Source organism: Mesoplodon densirostris, chromosome 17 (assembly GCF_025265405.1).
Source record: "Mesoplodon densirostris isolate mMesDen1 chromosome 17, mMesDen1 primary haplotype, whole genome shotgun sequence".
In the NCBI taxonomy this organism is placed as follows: domain Eukaryota; kingdom Metazoa; phylum Chordata; class Mammalia; order Artiodactyla; family Ziphiidae; genus Mesoplodon; species Mesoplodon densirostris.
The window spans coordinates 61,326,447-61,345,165 of record NC_082677.1 but is presented as its reverse complement, the minus strand read 5'-3'; the positions used below and the strand labels follow the sequence as shown (position 1 = coordinate 61,345,165).

Genomic DNA, 18,719 nt, shown 5'->3' with positions numbered 1-18,719 from the left:
TTAGAGTGCAAAATTATTACAGAAATAGTCAATAATATGAGAGTGCTAGGGGAGTTCAGAAGAAAGGATTATTAACACATGTGAAGGTCAGGAAAGCCTTCATGTCCAAGGAGAGCTTATCAGATAATTTCAGTCTTTACAGGAAAATATGAAACTAGTTAACTGGTGGAGGATAAAATGGGTAAAAATGAGTTTAGGGGCTGTAAACAATATAACGTAATGCTTAAGAGCCTGGGCTTTGGTGTCAACTACCTAGATGCAGAATCCTGATTCTGTAATGCATTTTTTATATGACTGTGGGTGTAACCCTGTGTTCCTCACTTTTTTTAAATTGAAATATAGTTGACTTAAAGTATTATATTAGTTTCAGGTGGACAACATAGTGATTTGCTATTTTTATAGATTCCACACCATACAAAGTTATTATAAAATATTGACTATATTCCTTGTGACTTATTTTATAACTGGTAGTTTGTACCTCTTAATCCCCTTCACCTATTTCACTCCTCCCCCAACCCCCCAACCCCAATCAAGTTTTCTCTCCCAGGAATTTGAATTTGAGACATATAGAGACTAAGTCTACTATCTGTGGAGACTGGACTTGTAAATTTACATATTTCAGGGGTTCAAGGCACTTGTTGGAGGAGTCAAGACAGATTTTGTTTAAGTAAAGAATGAAGACTAGCAGCCTTCTGTTTCTTGTTTGTCTCTCAGGAGGCCTGGAAACAGTTCCTTGCCCTTGAGATTTGCAAGATACCCTGGACCTTCCAACACATTCTCCTTCTGCTCAAGCTAGTTTCAGAGAGTTTCTGGCTTTTGAAAACAAACCACTCCTCAGTTATAGAACAATAAATTTAAGTGAAAAACAACCCAAAAAATAAGAAGCCAGTGCTGTGCAAGTACAGCTGAAAAAGATTTAGGGTTCATTACAGATGACATAAGTCAGGTTCAATGTAGCTAAATCTTCTTTCCTACACTAGTAGCTTTCCTGTCAGGGAACCAATGAATCTCAAAACCTTAGTGTTACTCTTTTTCCTTATTCCTCCTGCTCAAACAGTCAACAAGTTCTATTATTTTAATTTATAGATGATGAAACTGAAGGCCAGGGAGGGAGGTCATATAGCTCAAGGCCATGGATCTAGTTTCCAGCAGATCCAGGGTTAGATGGCTTAGTTCCAGGACCTGCCCAACAGCCCTTCCTATTATCTCCTTACTTCTGTGGCTATAATGCCATAACAGAATAAAACAGAATGAAAAATTCTGTATAATAGACACATTGAGAAAATCTGTTCTTCTTAAATAGAAGCAATTTGCATACATTTCAGGGTTCAGTCTTTGGCCTTCTCCATAAACATTCATTAACTACTTGAGCTGATGCAGTCATATGGTTTTAAATATCTTATATATGCTCATGACTCTAAAATTATATTTCCAGCTCTCATCTTACCCTGAGACTCAAGAGTTTTATTTCCCACTGTTTATCTGACATTTCTCCCTGGGTGTTTAATAGTTATCTCAAACTTGACAAGTACAGAGCCAATCTCTTGGTTTCTATCCCCTTAACTATGCTTCCCTTATGTTCCCATTTCTGAATATGGCACCTCCATTCATCAGTCATTCAGACTCAATGCCTGGGAATTATCCTTGACTTTCTCTCACATTCCACACATGTCAGTTCTGCCTTCAAAGTATACTCCACCTGACCACTTTCCCCCACTCTACCACTCCCACTGAAGTCCAAGCCGCCACCACTGACTTCTATTGCCTTTGTATAGTCCATTATCAACACTCCTGCCAGACTAATTTTCTACACACCCAAATACGATTCATGTGACTTTCCTCCTTATAGTATCCCAGTAGTTATCGATCACACATGGAAAGAAATCCCAAAGTCTATAAGACCTACATGATGAAGCTCTGATAACCTCTCTGTCCTGGGTTCCTGCCTCCAATCATCTCCTCTGATTACTTGCCCATCCACATGGGCCTCCTTGCTCTTCCTCCAACACAGTAAAATTTTTCTTGCCTTGGGCTTTTGTATTTAGGGATTCCATTTCCAGGAAGTCTGTCCTCTGTGTTCAAATGTCCCCTCTTCATGTAGCCTTTCTTTGATCTCTCTACCTAGTGTAGCAGTCCTATCCCCTTCACCTTGATCTGTCATTTTTTTCATAGCACTTAATGCTATGTGGCATTAAATTACATATTTTCATTCATTATTGTTAGTCTCTCCTATCAGAATTAAGCTCCAAAAGACAGAAATAATATTCATTTTGTTCACTGAAGCATCCCCAGAACCTAGAATCACATTTGACATATCACAGGTGCTAAATTAATACATATTGAATGTATCTAAGCTTTCCAATACATAAAATTATTTATTGTTCTTAATTAAACAGTTTTTTAAAATGTGATTTTGGATTTGGGAAGATGGATAAGAGTTTTCAAAACTGGATACTTGGTGTATTTAAAGTGTACAATTTGTTTAATTTGTTTATGAAAACATGTTTAAAGTGTACAATTTGTACATGTTTAAATGTACAAATGTACTGTTTAAGGTGTACATCTTGACTATTTCAACACATGTATATGCCTGCAAAACATCCAGGACAGTCAAACAACCAAGACTGAAACTATCCTCCCCCCCCAATTTTCCTTAAGCCTCTTTGTAATATTTCCTTCCTGCCCCTCTTTATGCACCTTACCCCATCCCCAGGTAACAACTCATCTCTTCCAGTCACTGCAGATTAATTTGCATTTTCTAGAATTTTATATAAATAGAACCATACAGTATGTACTCTTTTAATTGTTGTTTTGTTTTGTTTCAGTTCTTGTTTTGTTTATTTGGGTTCTCTCTCTTTTCTTGTTGATGAGCCTGGCCAGAAGTTTGTCAATTTTGTTTACCCTTTCAAAGAACCAATTCTTGGACTTGATTTTTTCTATTGCTTTCTTAACCTATTTTATTTATTTCTTCTCTGATCTTTATTATTTCCTTCCTTCTGCTGACTTTAGGTTTTGTTTTTTCTTCTTTTTCTACTTCTTTTAGGCGGTAGTTTAGGTTGTTTATTTGAGAATTTTCTTTTTTATTGAGGAAGGCTTGTATTGCTATGAACTTCCCTCTAAGAACTGATTTTGCTCCATCCCATAGATTTTGTCTTGTTGTGTTTTCATTGCCATTTGTCTCAAGGTATTTTTAAATTTCCTCTTTGATTTCTTCATTGACCCACTGGGTTTTTTTAGTAGCATGTTGTTTAGTCTCCATGTAATCTTTTTTTTTCTCATTTCTTTTTCTGTGGTTGATTTCTAGTTTCATGCCAATTTGGTCAGAAATAATTTCTATACTCTTAAATTTGTTGAGGCTTGTTTTGTGCCCTAGTATGTGGTCGATCCTAGAGAATGTTCCATGTGTACTTGAAAAGTGTAATGTCCTGAAAATATCAAGTCTAACTGTTCTACTTATCTTTTAAGATCTCTTCTGCCTTATTGATTTTCTGTCTAGAAAATCTGTCCACTGTTGTGAGTGGGGTGTCAAAGTTGCCTACTATTATTGTACTCCTTGTTCTTTTTCCACTCAGAATGATTTTGAGATTCATCCATATTATTGCAGGTATAAACCATTCCATTTTATTGCTGAGTTCTAGTTCATTGCACATCACTTTGTATCATTGAACCACAATTTGTTTATCCATTCAGCTTTGATGGACATTAGTGTTCTTTCCAGTTTTGGTTATTAGATATAAAGTTGCAGCAATGAAAATTCAAGTGAATGTTTTTATATGAATGTTTTTATATGGATGTATATTTTCAGTTCTATTTTGTGTGGAATGAGAGGAGTGGAATGCTTTTTCATATGGTAGGGATTAAACTTTATAAGAAATTGACAACCCATTTTCCAATGTGGTCGTACTGTTTATATTCCCACTAGCTGTTCCACATTCTCACCAACATTTGTGATTGTGAGTCCTTTTAGTTTTGGACATTTTAATAGTGTGTAGTGGAATTTCATGATTTTAACTTATATTTCTCTAATGACCAGTGATGTTGAGTGTTTTTCATATGCTGATTTGCTATCCTTATATCTTTTTGGTGAAGCATCCTTTCAAATTTTTGCCCATTTTTAAAATTAAGGTATTTTCTTTTTACTGAGTTTTGAGATGTATTTATAAATTATAAATAAAAGTGGTTTGTCTGTAATTTGCAATTTTTTCCCAGTATGTGGCTTGAGTTTTTTTGTGTGTGTGGTACACGGGCCTCTCACCACTGTGGCCTCTCCCGCTGTGGAGCACAGGCTCTGGACACGCAGGCTCAGTGGCCATGGCTCACAGGCCCAGCCATTCCGCGGCATGTGGGATCCTCCCGGACCAGGGCATGAACCCGCGTCCCTTGCATCGGCAGGTGGACCCTCAACCACTGTGCCATCAGGGAAGCCCATGGCTTGAGTTTTTATTCACTTAATATTATCTTTCAAAGAGCAGAAGTTCTTAATTGTGATAAAAAAATTCTTCTCTATTATGGATTGTGCTTTTGTTTGCATATCTAAGAAGTCTTTGCCTAACCCAAGTTAGAAAGATTTTGTTCTATTTTGTTCTGCTTTTAGTTTTATATTTTTTTATATTTTAGTTTTAGGTTTTATATTTAGGTCTATAATAAATGTTGAGTTAATTTCTACACATGGTGTAAGGCATAGATTAAAGTTTGTATGTGTATATCCAATTCTTCCAGGAACATTTGTTGAAAACACTATTTTTTACTTCACAAAGTTACCTTTATAACTTTGTTAAAAAATCAGTTGACTGTGTGTGTCAACACACACACACACAAACACACACACACACACACACATATTCTGTTCTTTTTATCTTATTTGTTTACCTTGATACCAATACCATACAAACAATCACTGTCACTTTCTACTAGGTCTTTAAGTCAGGTAGCATAAGTACTCTAACTTCACTCTTTTTCAAAATTGTTTGGGTCTTCTACATCTTTTACTTTTCTGTATTAATTTAGAATCTGCTTGTTAATTTCTACAAAAAACTGCAAGGATTTTTCTTTGGATTTCATTGAATGTCCAATTTAGGAAGAAGTGACTGCTTAATAATACTGTATTTCACAGTCCAAAAGCATGTTATATAACTCCATTTAAGTCTTCTTTATTTTCTCTGAGGAATGTTTGCAGTTTTCAATGTACAAGACTTACATACTTCGACTGTTTTTAATAATTTGCTAAAGAATATTGTTTATATATTACACCAAAGAAAGTTTTGACTAAAAATTTTATTGTATCATCTTTGCATCTTCCATATCCCCTGCACACACACCTATCATTTTGTTACTTGAGTTTATTACATGCTGTCATAATAAAGAATTCCTAAAAACATTTATAACCCAAATATTTATGTAAAAGTACATTGGAATTATGGAGAAAGGGGGGCAATATAAGTAGTAGAAATGTTAAATAAAAGATAATGACCTGAAGAAATTTTAAGGAGCACTGAGATTTAAGATTATTAGAATTTTCAAGTAAGTGCAGTTTTGATTTTAAAATATATTATTTACTTTGAATTGTGCCTATCATTTTAATCATAATCAGTACTAAAAGGAAGACTGCAAAATTATTTTTATTCATCTTCATGGTCTTACTAAAAATGATTCAGCAGTTTCCTTGGAGAATTCCAGTCTCATTTCAATAAAAATGGAACAAGATGATTTTTTCTGACACTTGCAGGATGCCTTGAGGTTCTGACCAACCATCATTTCAGAACACCAACTCAGAGCAGTAAAACCAGAGCTCCATGCCAAGGATTGTTTAAGATACACTATTTTTCTGTAATAAACTTTGAAACTCTAATATTTAAAATAGGAGTCTTTTAATTTTATTATCATTGTTCCTAAAAGAGAGAAATACTATTCCACAATTAGTTCACTAAGTTTTAGGTTTTTTAACACTTATCAGGAAAATCAAGAATGAATTATTTGGAGGGGTTCTGAGATGATGAAAGTTGGCAAAATTAGGAATTATTCAAAATTTGAATTTATAAAACAAGTATTACATAAAACTAAAAATCTATGTCTCCTTTTCATGTTGTTCATTGCTGGTGTATAGAAAGACAATGGATTTTTGTGTGATGATCTTGTACCCTTCAACTTTGCTGAATTCATTTATTAGCTCCAGCATCCTTCTTGTGGATTCTTTGTGATTTTCTAAGCATAGGATTATATCATCTGCAATAGAGATAGTTTTTATTTCTCCCTTTTCAATTTGGATGCCTTTTATTTCTTTAATTGCCTTAGCTGGATTTGCCAGTAATGTTCAATAACAGTAGTGAAAGCAGGCATAATTGTCTTGTTCCTGACCTTAGAGAAAGACTTTTACACCATTGGATATGATGTTGTGTTATTCATAATGCCCTTTTTCATACTGAGGAAGTTCCCTTCTAGTCCTACTTTACTGAGTAAGTTCATCATAAAAAATTTGATCAAATGCCTTTGAATTTGAATTTGATCAAATGCCTTTTTTACAACAATTAATATCATCATGTAGATTTTTCTCTTCATTTTATTTATGTGATATACATTGAGTCAATTGTATCTTATACACTACCAATGAATAATCTAAAAAGAAAAGAAAAAATATCCCACTTACAATAGCATCAGGAAGAATAAAATCTTTAAAAATAAACCTAACCAAGAAGGTGAAATATTTGTACACTGAAAAGTACAAAACACTGATGAAAGAAATTAAGAAGAAAAAACAAATGGAAAGACACCTTGTGCTTGTGATTGGAAGATTTAATATTGTTAAGATGTCAATGCTACTCAAAGTGATCTGTGGATTCACTGCAATTCCTATCAATAGTCTAACAACCATTTTTTTCAGAACTGGAAAATCCTATCCTGAAAATCATATGGAATTGCAAAGGGTTCTAAATAATCAAAACCATCTTAAAAAAGAAGAGCACACTGGGAAGGCTCATACTTCCTGATTTCAAAACACTACAAAGCTACAGTAATCAAAAGAGTGTGATAGGCATATTTTAGATATACAGACCAATGAGCTAGAATTGCGAGTCCAGAAAAAGAAAAAAAAAACACCTCACATATATGATCAGTTTATTTTTGACAGGAGTGTCAAGTCCTTTCAATGGGGAAAGAACAGTCTCTTCAACAGATGATGCTGGGAAAACTGGATTTCCACATACCAAAAAATGATGTTGGACACCTACCTGACACATAACAAAAATTAACTCAAAATGGATCAATGACCTAAATATAAAATCTACAACTATAAAACTCTTAGAAGAAAACTTAGGAGAAAATCTTCATGACCTTGAATTTTGCAATGGATTCTTAAATATGATATCAAAACAACAGGCAAAAACAACAAAATAAATAGATAAATTGGAATTTAACAATATTAAATATTTTTGTGCATCAGAGAACATTACCAAGAAGGTAAAGAGACAAACTACATATTGGAATAAAATATTGCAAATCATATATCTGCTAAGGTTTTAATATCCAGAATATATAAAGAATACCTACAACTCAACAACAACAACAAAACACTCAAATTTAAAAGTGGGAAAAGGACTTGAAGAGGTATTTCTCCAAAGAAGATATACCAATGGTCAATAAACACATTGAAATCATTAGTTATTATTATTTGTTGCAGCATTTTTCACAATAGCCAAAAACTGGAAATACTCCAAGTGCCCACTGACAAATGAAATGACTCTTGTGCTATATGCATACAGCCCTAAGAATGAATGAAGTTTTGATACATGCTACAACATGGATGAAACTTAAAAACATTACTCTGTGTGAAATAAACAATACACAGAAGGGCAAATATTATATGGTTCCATTTGTGTAAAGTATCTAGAATAGGCAAATTTATAGAGACCAAAAGTAGATCAGAGGCTACCAGGGGGTAGAGAGTGTAAAGAATGGGGTGGTTACTGCTAAATGGTTACAGAGTTCTGTTTGGGGCAATAAAAAAGCTTTGGCAAGGTAATAAATAAATAAATAAATAAATAAAAAGTAATGGTGGTACAACATTGTGAATTAATGCTATTGAATCATATACCTTAAAATATCTAAAATGGAATATTTTATGTTACATGTTTTACTACAATAACAAAGTCATTTTCCTGGTAGCCTATCTTTTAATGAATTAATCACTTAGAATTAAGGTTTTCTTTGTGAGATATTTTTATGCTAAGCTGATTTATTTACATAGATCATCCTTTGTGAAATTATGTTTGACCTAGAAATGTATATGAGACTAATTCTTTTCTAATAACTTACTATAGAAAGATGATCTTTATGGTTACTATCAGCTACTTAATAGGAGTGATTAATAAAGGCAGAACTTTGTGATTACTTAGTAGAACTCATTGTTTTAAAAGTATAAAGTTTTTAAATAAATGGGAGTTTGAGGGTTTTATTAAGGCAGAATAGGGACATTCTCAATGTGATACAAATATAAACTAGGTCTCTTATAAAAAAATTCCTCCCTTAAACAAATGTTATATAATATTTTTTCCAGTATGTGAACACAGTATTTAGAGAAAATGAATTAATCCATTTTATTGGTACTATACTAACTATATATATATATATATATATATATATATATATATATATATATTTTAAATATATGAGAGATCTCATATTCTAGAACTGCATTTTTGCTAACTGGTTAGTTTAGTTTGTATATATTTTAGGGTAAACATTTATTTTGTATAAAGTCGGGCAAAATTTGAGTTCTATAGTTACTTGATAACAAACTGAGACCTTTTAAAAGGAAGTTTTGTGTGATATGACTTGAGGTTGAAACTAAGTCACTCACTAGAAATACCCAATGGAACCAGCATTATCATGATCACTCCATCTAACAATAAAATAACAGTGGACATTTTTTCCAAAGAAGACACAGACATGGCCAGCAGGCACATGAAAAGGTGTTCAATATCAGTAATTATCAGGGAAATGCAAATCAAACCCACAATGAGATATCACCTTACACCTGTTAGCATGGCTGTCATCAAAAAGACAAGAAACGAAAAATGCTGGTGAGGATGTGGAGAAAAGGGAACCTTTGGTGAGAATGTAAATGGTACAGCTACTATGGAAAACAGTATGGAGATTCCTCAAAATATTAAAAATAGAACTACCATATGATCTAGCAATTCTACTTTGGGGTATATATTTAAAGGAAATGAAAACAGGAGCCCCAAGAGCTATCTGTACTCCCATGTTCATTGCAGCATCATTCACAAGAGCCAAGATATAGAATCAACATAACTGTCCATCGATAGATAAAGAAGATGTGTTTATACACACACACACACACACACACACATACCACTAGAATATTATTCTTCCATGAGAAAGAAGGAAGTCCTACTATTTGTGACAATAAGGATGGACTTTGAGGTCATTATGCTAAGTGAAATATGCCAGATAGAGACAAATAATGCATGGTATCCATTTTATGTAGAATCTAAAAAAAAAAAATTCAAATTCAAGAACAGAGAGTAGGAAAGTAGTTGCTAGGGGTTTGGAGGTGTGGGAAATAGGGAGAGGTTGGTAAAAGGATATAAATTTTGAGCTATAAGATGAATAAGTTCTGAGGATCTAATGTAAAACATGGTGACTATAGTTGATAACACTGTATTGTAAAATTGAAATTTACTAAGAGAGTAGAACTTAAAAGTTCTCACCAAAAATAAGAGAAAAATATAAATATGTGAGGTGATGAATGTGTTAATTAACTAAATTGGAGGAAACTTTTCACAATGTGTACATCCATCAAATTAAAACTGTACATTTTAAATATCTTACAATTTTATTTGTCAGTTATACCTTAATAAAGCTGAAAAAATAGAAAAAGAAAATGCAATTCACATTTACTTAAGCATAGTACTCTTCGCTAGAGCATTTATGTGTGTTTAATTTTCTTAAGGAGAAAAGCAGTTCTTTTACAAAGCATTAAGATATGCAAGCAAGTAACCTCAGACCTAAACAATTGGGATGTTTGTAATAAAACTTGTTTAGCAGATTTCTAGAAATGTTTTACTCATTTTTTTAATGATTACATATGTTTTGAGAGAACAGTATATGCACTGTTGCAAATGTTAGACTTCTTCCTGTAACCTTGAATTGGTGCTGATGCATTCATATACCTAATCAGTCCATGCAATCCCTATATAAACATTTAAATGATTGATAATTTTCATACGTTGTCGACATGGTATATATTTATGTGTACAACTGCTTTCACATTTAAAATAAATCACCCATTCAAAATAAATTAGTTAAATTCAGTATCTGGCACATTCATTCTGGAAAAAGCCAAACCAGTTGTCCAGTGTTATGTATTAAAATACCTAAGGATATATCAGTGTACTTACTTATAAATAGGCACTTAAAAAATCCTGCTATCATTCTAATTTTACAATAAAGGAAGTAATTTTTACTGTTTGCAATTTCCCTCATGGTTTTCCTTGGGATGAAAGCCCAAAGGTCAAAAATGTTCCCTAATACTGAGTTATTCTATAAACTATGCTCTTAAGTCACACTCCTGCCCCTTCTCTTTGTCAGCAGAAACAACTGCTGGTCGCTTTCATGCAGGCAATGCTGAATTTTGACAAGGAGGCAAAATGATACAAAGCCAACAACTGCCAGAAGAATAATGCAAGGAATCTCACCTCAAACTGAGAGCACACAGTCAAGCAGTGGCCATGGGAGAGCTGACTTTAATCTTGATTTTGATAATCTCCCTCAGGTTTCAAAGCATGACTAAAAATAATTCATTGTTTTCCATAAACTGACCTTGTGAACAAGTTACACAGATGATTATCAACCATAATAGATATTCTGAGTTTGAACACTTTTCCTCCTCCTCTTTCTTTTAGTTGTTTTTCTTTATTCTAGTAGCTTCTATAATGTTCCAAACTGTTGAAGTCTGTTTTTGTGTATGCAGATTATTAGTAAACCAGCTCTCCATTACTGCACATAGTTAAACAATCATGGTATTAATAATAAATATACAAATATAGCAACAAAATCTTTTTACAGAGTTTGCTAAATTTCAGGTATTGTGCTAAGGACTTTACATATATAATCCCTTTCACAAAAATCCTATGAAGTATTTTTTTTTAATTTTATATTTTATTCTGTAACCAAACTATGATGTATTATAATCTCCATTGAGCAGATGAAGAGATTAAAAGTGAAAAAAAATTGTCTCATAATTCACAACCAATAAGTGGAAGAGCTTTTCCTTTTCCCAGTCATATCAAAGGCTGAAGGCTGTTCTTTACCACTATGTTCCTCTGCGTCCTAATAAAATAAATGGCACTTTTGTCACTTGAGGGCTCTAAGAAATATCGATTTTAGAACTAAATATTAGAGGACAAGAATATTTGTGTTTTACATTAAGTATTCTGTAGGGCACTTCATATGAGTGATATGGATTTTGTTGTTTACAAACTACAAGATGATTAATGCAAATAATTCCTAGTGGGTAGAGAAAATCCTGGGGCCCCAAAGTAGTTTTCTTCTCAGGAGAACCTCAGTTCTCACCAGCTGTTCATACCACTACTTCATTTCCTCTAAAGACCAAACTTCGGCCTTCTTGTTCAGAAAAGTCATTGCATTGCCTTCTACTGGTTTAGAATACACAATTCTGAGTCAAAATAGGTTACATTTTGGGGTGAAAATATGAATGTGGTATCTACATGATGCTGAATGAGCCATTGTCAAGGGAAACAATAAATAAATTAGCTTGTGCCATATAATACCTATCATCCTCATTAATTTCAGATATGATGATATTAGTCCTTTTAATACAAAATTAGATTCTGTGGTCTTTTCAGATCAAAGTAAGTGAACATAAAAGGTTGAAGAATAAAATCTACAAGGAAAAGTTAAAAATATAGGGTTATATAAAATTAGAGAAGACAAAGCTGTTAACGCAAGACCCTAGCTTATAAATAATTATTTCAAGGAGAATAGAACGAGATTTATACAGTAATACTACAATAAGAATGTAGATATTACACAAAAGAAAAATCTTCTCTATTGTAAAGGGAATTGGGCTCTGAAAGAAATTTATGAAATTTCCAATATGGAGATTAAAAAAAATTAAGATCTTACAGAATCATCTCTGCTGAATAGTTTAATTGCTTAAGGCAAAGGAACTAGGCCATATTACTTGAGGTTGCTGAATTTATGTTTTGAGATCTGATTATTCATAATCATGGAAAGGCCATATTAGTGGCACATTATTTGTACAGTGTTCAAATCAGCATTATTTCCATAAAACATTTAACTACTGATTAAAATAAATTTAGACACACTTTCCTGAGTACAATTTTTATGTTGACTCTAAAGTAGAATATTTTTTATTTGCTTAATAAATATTAACATATTGAGGAAAGTGGTTTTCAAAAATTTTTTGAGCCAAGTTAAACAAAGAAGTGACAACATTTCCTTTTACATTTTCCAAAAGTACTTAACATTTTGGGGGATATGTTCAAAATCTAGAATATTCCAGCCCACATTCCAGGAAATTCTTTGGCAGTATTCAAATTATGAGCCTCAGGCACCAAATAACTCAGTAAAAATGTTGTGTCCCACTCATCGTGTAGACATGTGAATGCTTTTGAACTGTATTCATTTTGTCAGATCCCAAATACTTTGAAACGGTCATAAGTAATATTTAACCAAAGCAAGTGTGTTGAAAGGCATTGATCTTTAAAGTGGTTTAGAGAGATTGCAGAGAGATATTACATAGCTAGAACATTTAGGTATGTAAATGTATATACATTCATTTATACACACACATACACATATACATATAATTTTAATCACAATTTTGGTAGACATTCCTATACAAAAAAGCTCTCTTTTTTCTTTCTTTTGTCATATTTGGAAGTCAAGAGTAATTAGAGTTTCATAAATTTTGAAATGACCTTACACTCTTTCTAATAGTAACTGTTGACATTTACAATAATATGAAGATTGAAAGGAACCCAAACTAGGGTATTATTGAGAATTGAGAACATCAAAGTTAAATTCTTGTTCTGCTCTTAACCAGTTCTGTATCATTGAAGAAGTCATTAAATTGCTTAGGACTCTTTATCTGCAAATTGAGGGAAATGGGCATTATAGGGTCCTTTACCACTTATATCTATATCATTCTTCACCTCTGTTTCTTTTCTAAACTACCTCTTATCTTTCCCCAAAAGGGGAGAGCAACACCCACTAAAATGTTTGTTATTCCAGTTGTACAGGGATCATTAGTTAGTGGAAAGTCACACTTAGGAAGATTAAGAAATGCTTCTGTCAAAACCATGTGATACTGACTGTTTGGACAGAGCATTCACATTCTACAAATTGCTGTAAAATGTGTTATCTCACAAGGAGACATCCCACAGGCTGTGCAGTTAGGGTTAGGCTTGAGCACATGACTGAAGGAGGGATTGCCCTTTGGTTCATATTAAATGACCTTGATATCTTCAGGAAGTGAGGAGAGACCATGGAATGTATGTCAGAGGAGTGTTGGCAGTGTGCCCGTCTTGGTTCTGAGAAGAAAGTATATTGATATAAATCCCATAGTGAATACCAGTGATTAAAATGACAGTGTTTATACATAGCCCTTACTTCTGAAAGAAGGATATTTTTGTCAGAAGTGTGGAAGCTTTGAACACGCTATAAACTGAATACTTGGATCAAAGTAAATGGTTTGGTGATTTTTACCTTGTGTGCAAGGAAGAAAGAGTGAGTGGTTATTTGGTTTTGGATATATTTGAAGATCCAAAGCTGTTATCATGTCTCTGGAACTGGAATTGATAATAAGGTGAGAACTAGCCAACATATCTAGTCAGGACAAATTTTAAATTCTAGCAACGTGATATAAAGTGATGGGAAATGTAAACCATGGCAGCTGATGTTCTGTCATCTGTATTTCTCTTTACTTTCTCCTCCCTTCCCTAATGGCACAAATTATTTGAATGCATACTTATCTACAGTGAAATGGCAAAGAAAAAGGGGAAATTAATAGACATGCATTTAGAAAACAAGTAGGTAGAGAGAGTGGGTATATATATATATATATATATATATATATATATATATATATATATATATATATATATATATATATATATTTTGGAATGATTCCATGGTAGTGTCGGGGCTAACAATCAAACCCTGACATTTTTATAGGACCCAACAATAAGACGACCAAAACAATTATAAAATAGAAATCCACTGAAAGGATCCCTCTGAAACGTGGTACACATTACCACCTATCACCCCTCATTTCTTACCTGATTTTGCTTACATTTCATTTTCAATACCTGTGCCTTTAAATTCATTTCCCAGACATATCTGTTTTCTTCCTCCTGTTCCAATGCAAATTTTTAAATATCATGTGCAGCATTTCTTGTGCCATCTTTTCAAAAAAAATTTAAGATTATCTGATTAGCTATCATGTGTTAATATGGTCATGGAATAAAAAAAAACAATGTGTGGCTCATGTAAGCATGAAGTAATTTTGGATGAGTGAATATATAGAGCAATGTATAATGTAACATATAAACATTGTATATTAATATGTGTTCCCTTGGACACAGTAGCTTAGTCTGAGATTTTTAAGTGGATGAGAGGAAGATTTTCTGGACAGTAGAGATTTTAGAGTATGTGAAATCAGCATGAGGCAAGCCACCTTCCCACTTATGTATATGGCAAAGACATTTATACACCCTCATTTACTCTAGGAAGGGGGGAGTAAGCTACAAAGGGATTTTTGTTTCACTGAAAGAAAAGTGTAAGTCTGATGACAAGTTTTCCTAAATATTCCAACAGATTGCTAAAGAAAGCATAATTGGAATCTTTTCTGAAGTTCTTTCTAATTGACCTATTCCTGATGACTTTTATGCAAACTTTCTTAGAGACAAAGCAAAGAAGAGGTGAAGGATGAAGCATATTACATATTTGAGAACTGGAGTTCATAGAGAACAGTTAATAGATTCAAATCATAAAGTTACTTTTATTTCTTTAAAATTTTTTTATTTTATATTGGAGTACAGTTGATTAACAATGTTGTATTAGTTTCAGGTATAAGCAAAGTGATCCAGTTGTACATGTACATGCATCTACTATTTTTCAAATTATTTTCCCATTTAGGTTATTACAGAATATTGAGCAGAGTTCCCTGTGCTATACAGTAGGTCCTTGCTGGTTATCTATTTTACATATAGCAGAGTGTACATGTCAATTCCAAACTCCCAGTCTATCCCTCCCTGCCACCTTCCCACCTGGTAACCATAAGTTAGTTCTCTAGGTCTGTGAGTCTGTTTGTTTTGTAAATAAGTTCATTTGTATCATTGTTTTAAGATTCTGCCTGTAAGCAATATCATGATATTTGTTTTTCTCTGTCTCACTTACTTCACTTAGTATGATAATCTCCAGGTCCATCCATGTTGCTACAAATGACTTTATTTCATTCTGTTTAATGGCTCAGTAATATTCCATTGTATATATGTACCACATCTTCTTTATCCATTCCTCTGTCGATGGACATTTAGGTTGCTTACATGTCTTGGCTATTGTAAACAGCACTGCAATGAACATTGGGGTGCATATATCTTTGTGAATCATGTTTTTCTCCAGAAATATGCCCAGGAGTGGGATTGGTGGATCATATGGTGGGTCTATTTTTAGTTTTTTTATAATATTTTAATTTTATTGGAGTATAGTTGATTTACAATGTTGTATTAGTTTCAGGTATACAGCAAAGTGATTCAGTTATACATATACATATATTCATTCTTTTTTTAGATTATTTTCTCATATAGGTTATCACAGAATATTGGGTGGAGTTCCCCATGCTATACAGTAGGTCCCCATCAGTCCTCTATCTTATGATATAGTAGTAAGCGTGTGTTCATCCCAAGTACCTGATTTATGCCCCCCCCCCACTATGTTTACCCTTTGGTAACCATATGTTTGTTTTCTATATCTATAAGTGTGCTTCTGTTTTGTAAATATGTTCATTTGTATCATTTTTGTTTTTAAAAATTAGTTCCACATGTGAGAAACATCCATACTGTTCTGTATAGTGTCAGTACCAATTTACATTTCCACCAAGAGTGTGGGAAAGTTCCCTTTTCTCCACACCCTCTCCAGAATTTATTTTTGATGATGGCCATTCTGACTGGTGTGAGGTGATATCTCATTGTAGTTTTGATTCACATTTCTCTAATAATTAGCAATGTTGTTCATCTTTTCATGTGCCTCTTGGCCATCTGTATATCTTCTTCAGATAAATGTCTATTTAGGTGTTCTGGCAATTTTTTTGATTAGGTTGTTTGATTTTTTTATATTGAGCCATATGAGGTGTTTGTAAATGTTGGAGATTAATCCTTTTTGTCAGCCGCATTGTTTGCAAATGTATATTCTCCCATTCTGTGGGTTGTCTTCTCATTTTGTTTATGGTTTCCTTTGCTGTGCAAAAGCTTTTGAGTTTAATTAGGTCCCATTTGTTTATTTTTGTTTTTATTTTCATTACTCTAGGAGATGGATTGAAATAGATACTGCCACGGTTTATGTCAAAGAGTTTTCTTCCTATGTTTTCCTCTAGGAGTTTTATAGTATCCAGTCTTACATTTAGGTCTTTTATCCATTTTGAGTTTATTTTTGTGTACAGTGTTAAAAAATGCTCTAATTTCATTTTTTACATGTAGTTGTCCAGTTTTCCCAGCACCATTTATTGAAGAGACTGTCTTTCCTCCATTTTATAATCCTGTCTCTTTTGCCGTAGATTAATTGATCATAGGTGCATGGGTTTATTTCTGAGCTTTCGATCCTGTTCCATTGATCTGTATTTCTGTTTTTGTGCCAGAACCATACTGTTTTAATGACTAGCTTTGTAGTATAGTCTGAAGTCAGGGAGCCTGATTCCTCCAGCTCAGCTTTTCTTTCTCAGGATTGTTTTGGCTATTCGGGGTCTTTTGTGTTTTCATACAAATTTTAAAATTATTTGCTCTAATTGTGTGAAAATTTCCATTGATAATTTGATAGAGATTGCATTGACTCTGTAGATTGCCTTGAGTAGTATAGTCATTTTGACAATATTGATTCTTCCAATCCAAGAACATGGTATATTTTTCCATCTTGTGTCATCTTCAATTTCTTTCATCAGCATCTTACAGTTTTTGGAGTACAGGTCTTTTGCCTCCTTAGGTAGGTTTATTTCTAGGTATTTTATTCTTTTTGATGTGATTATAAATGAGATTATTTCTTTAATTTCTCTTTCTCCTCTTTCATTGTTAGTGTGTAGAAATGCAACAGACTTCTGTGTATTAATTTTGTATCCTGCAACTTTACCAAATTCATTGATGATCTCTAGTTGTTTTCTGGTAGCATCTTTAGGATTTTCTATGTATAGTATTATGTCATCTGCAAACAGTGACAGTTTTACTTCTTTTCCAATCTGTATTTCTTTTATTTCATTTTCTTCTCTGATTTCTGTGGCTAGGACTTCCAAAACTATGTTGAATAAAAGTGGTAAGAGTGGACATCCATGTCTTTTTCCTAATCTTAGAGGGAATGCTTTCACCTTTTCTCCATTGCATATAATGTTAGCTGTAGGTTTCTCACATATGGCCTTTATTATGTTGAGGTAGGTTCCCTCTATGCGCACTTTCTGGAGAGTTTTTATCATTAAGGTGTTGAATTTTGTCAAAAAGTTTTTCTGCATCTATTGAAATGATCATATGGTTTTTATTCTTCAATTTGTTTTATTTTATTTTATTTTATTTATTTATTTTATTAGTTTCTGCTTTATAACAAAGTGAATCAGTCATACATATACATCTGTTCCCACATCCCTTCCCTCATGCATCTCCCTCCCTCCCACCCTCCCCATCCCACCCCTCCAGGCGGTCACAAAGCACCGAGCTGATCTCCCTGTGCTCTGCGGCTGCTTCCCACTAGCTATCTACCTTACGTTTGGTACTGTATATATGTCCATGCCTCTCTTTCGCTTTGTCACAGCTTACCCTTCCCCCTCCCCATATCCTCAAGTCCATTCTCAAGTAGGTCTGTGTCTTTATTCCCGTTTTACCCCTAAGTTCTTCCTGACATTTTTTTTTTTAATTCCGTATATATGTGTTAGCATACGGTATTTGTCTTTCTCTTTCTGACTTACTTCACTCTGTATGACAGACTCTAGGTCTATCCACCTCATTACAAATAGCTCAGTTTCGTTTCTTTTTATGGCTGAGTAATATTCCATTGTATATATGTGCCACATCTTCTTTACCCATTCATCCGATGATGGACACTTAGGTTGTTTCCAGCTCCGGGCTATTGTGAATAGAGCTGCAATGAACATTTTGGTACATGCCTCTTTTTGAATTATGGTTTTCTCAGGGTATATGCCTAGTAGTGGGATTGCTGGGTCATATGGTAGTTCTATTTGTAGTTTTTTAAGGAACCTCCATACTGTTCTCCATAGTGGCTGTACCAATTCACATTCCCAACAGCAGTACAAGAGTGTTCCCTTTTCTCCACACCCTCTCCAGCATTTATTGTTTCTAGATTTCTTGATGATGGCCATTCTGACTGGTGTGAGATGATATCTCATTGTAGTTTCGATTTGCATGTCTCTAATGATTAATGACGTTGAGCATTCTTTCATGTGT

At 33.5% G+C, this 18,719-nt stretch overlaps 1 protein-coding gene across 1 annotated transcript in view; it reads right to left on the bottom strand.

Moving 5' to 3' along the window:
* Positions 1–18,719, bottom strand: part of GPC5 (glypican 5) — a 1,328,413-nt gene that overhangs the window by 51,032 nt on the left and 1,258,662 nt on the right. The window lies entirely within an intron of this gene.